The sequence below is a fragment of the Schistocerca americana genome, chromosome 2, assembly GCF_021461395.2.
Source record: "Schistocerca americana isolate TAMUIC-IGC-003095 chromosome 2, iqSchAmer2.1, whole genome shotgun sequence".
NCBI classification, from domain to species: domain Eukaryota; kingdom Metazoa; phylum Arthropoda; class Insecta; order Orthoptera; family Acrididae; genus Schistocerca; species Schistocerca americana.
In genome coordinates, this window is record NC_060120.1 from 167,095,030 (window position 1) to 167,098,382 (window position 3,353).

General features: G+C 42.6%; 1 pseudogene; it reads right to left on the bottom strand.

The window, feature by feature from the left end:
• Nucleotides 1-229: 229 nt before the first annotated feature.
• LOC124597645 lies at nt 230-347 on the bottom strand (annotated as a pseudogene).
• Between the last annotated feature and the right edge of the window lie 3,006 nt (nt 348-3,353).

The following is a 3,353-nucleotide window of genomic DNA, read 5'->3' on the forward strand; positions in this document are numbered from 1 at the left end:
TCACACATGATTTCTGTACGTGAATGATTCCACTCCGTCGTCAGGCCACGAGTAGCCCACCGGGACCATCCGACCGCCGTGTCATCCTTGGTGGAGGATGCGGATAGGAGGGGCGTGGGGTCAGCACTCCGCTCTCCCGGTCGTAAGATGGTATTCTTGACCGAAGCCGCTACTATTCGGTCGAGTAGCTCCTCAATTGGCATAACGAGGCTGAGTGCACCCCGAAAAATGGCAACAGCGCATGGCGACCTGGATGGTCACCCATCCAAGTGCCGACCACGCCCGACAGCGCTTAACTTCGGTGATCTCATGGGAACCGGTGTATCCACTGCGGCAAGGTCGTTGCCGCGTGAATGATTCCCTACCACAAAATTTAAAACTTCGGCTTTACTTTTTCTGTCTTCTGTTGCCACACGAGACTGGTCGACGAGACACTGGATAGGAGCCTTCAACCCGCTTGGTGATTTTGTGTAGGACCAGGATTTTCTCGAATTCTCGGCAACATCTTTCATCTTTCGCTGAGGTGTAACGATGGAAGTTAATGTAAGCATCGCATATTGATCTTTTTATGCACGAGGGAATTTCTACTAAATTTTCCGTCTCGATTTTTTCGTTTTCTTGATTGAACCGAGAGTGCAACAATCTCTGCTTTCCTAGAATTTTCCGAATTACGTTACAAAACCAGGATGGATATTTTCCGTCTTTAATGTATTTACTCGGCTCATACTTCTCCACTTACAGTGCGTTTAAACTTTGCTCGTAATTCCTCTACGTTCGTCATACTGGAACTAAGTAGGATGCTAATAACGGATGCTCTTTCCAGCATGAAAACTCTCCCAGCCCACATGACGGATTTATCCATTCCTCCTGCTACAAGTCTCACCCACTCCTATTACAGTTTCATGACAGTCACGATTAAGTCATTCACTACACTGTATTCGACAATACACAATTTGTTTGGTTTCCTATCGCTCAAAGTAATACATGTTACATCCGTCTCGCCATTACTTGATAAGCGACGTAGCTTTTTGAATGCATTTCGCATTTAAAGTCCATGTGGAGGAGAGTCCTCGCCATATAAGTGGCTGTAGCCTAATGCTTATCGATCCTGAAGATTATTTTAGTGGATCAGTACATTTTACTTTTGACTGTATTATTGCATTTTACGACCGACGACAGTTTCTGTGACGAGGATAGTTTTAATTTTATTTGATGCAATAGTTCAAACGTTGTCACGAAAGTTGGTGTAAATAATTCATATAACTGTCAAGTATAATAATGACACAGATATTAGCATTGTCAGAACTGTAACATGTTTTGATAACTTATTAGTTTTTGTGTAACGGTATTATTCCTGATGTTCCGTTGTTCCAGATGAGCTGAAAAACTTAAAGTGACACAGCGGTATTTCATATACAGGTGCGTGGTTAGCGAGCTTTTGACCTTTGGCGCCATATACGTCACTGCACTCAGCCTCGCGGTTTACGTAATCACTCGGCCACCAAAGGACAGTGCCGTGTTCAACAACTTGTGTGGCTTGCTACAGGTCACTTTCCAGTTCAACGCTGATCGGCCAGTAGCAAGCAGTCACATTAGGCAACAGCACCTCTCTAGTATGGGTGCAAGAGTCAGCACCCAACGGCATTCGCTTTATAAACCACGGTACACGAAGCGCTAATTTCGCCATTTCCGTAAGGCTAACTATCGTCAGCCTAGAGCCTTCTGTAAGGACTGAAACTACTCGCGATAGAGTTACAAAGTAAATTAAGAACTTATCGTAGAATCGGAACCATGGGACAAGTTTCTGTTTCACAGGCACATAAAGTTGTAAACTATGAAAACTATTTTAATAGATCAAGTAAACTGACTCACCAGGAATCGAACTGTGAGGAGTCCCACACTTTGCTGAAGGACAACTCAGTGATACTCTGAATACATTGAAGACGATCGATTTGTTGAACTCAACGGGAATGTTGCTCCCGAATTTAATTATTCACATCTATAGAATTCGCTTCAAATTACTAGACAAAGAACCTGTGCAAGAATAGTGTTCCCTCAACTTCATATATTAATTTCCTATTGAATATTACGATGGCGTGGTGAAAAGTAATGCCTCTTGAATTCTTACATGAAAACTCTTAAGTCAATTTAAATAAAATAAGCGTCATTAACAATCTAAATCTTTATTCTCGATGACTACATATTTGCGGCTCTCTGCCGCGAGGGAGCTCTGAAACGCAGCGTGTAACAGTGTGGTGTGTAACGTAACTATGCTGGTGCGTGAGAAACAGCGTGCTGTTATCGAATTTCGAATCCGAAGAGTTCGCCAACACAGAGAGCACCCTCTCCTTCACCATGACAATGCCAGACCACACACGACCGCTGTCATATTTGCAACAATCCGACGCTTTGGATTCACTACCATCGACCATCTTCCATACACTATAGACTCGTTCCCATCCGATATTCATCTTTCCAGAGTTTAAAGAACACCGGCGAGGACTTCACTTTGATAGTGTTGAACCTCTGCAACCAGAGGTGAGGTTGTGGCTCCGTCAACAAATTCAAACATTCTACAGTGACGGTATCGACAAACTGGTTCAAATGACTCTGAGCACTATTGTACTTAATATCTGAGGTCATCAGTCGCCTAGAACTTAGAATTAGTTAAACCTAACTAACCTAAGGACATCACACACATCCATGCCCGAGGCAGGATTCAAACCTGCGACCGTAGCGCCTAGAACCGCTAGGCCACAGCGGCCGGCTGAAAAACTGGTCTCTCGTTGCTATAAATGTGTTCATCGCTAGGATGACTTTGTTAAAAAACGAATATGTATACGAGAAGAATAAATATTTAGTATGTTAATAACGTTTGTTTATTTGAAAATATTTAAGTTTCCACATTATAAATTCGGAGGCATTGCTTTTAAAAACGCCGAAGTATGTCCCAGAAAGGAATAGGAGGTATCTGTTTTCTGGACATTCCTCGCAAATGGTGACTCCCGTCGACTGGAATCACTCCGCAATTCTTAAATCTGCTGTTGTTCCATATCATAGCGTTTCTGCGAAAAACCTCCTCGTCCCTTACCAGTCCACTTAATTTTCAACATTCTTCTATAGCAACACATTTCAAACGATTCAGTTTCCTCTTTTTCCTCATTTCTCCTGTCGAAGATGTACCAAGGCCACAAACGTAATTCTCGGAAATTTATTCCTCAGATTAGGGCCGATATTTGATTCAATTAGACCTCTCTTTGTTAGGATTGCCCAATTTGTCTGTTCTAGTCTGTTTTTTATGTCCTCCTTTTTTCTCCTGTAACGTTATTTTCTTCTAAGGTAGCTGAATTCCT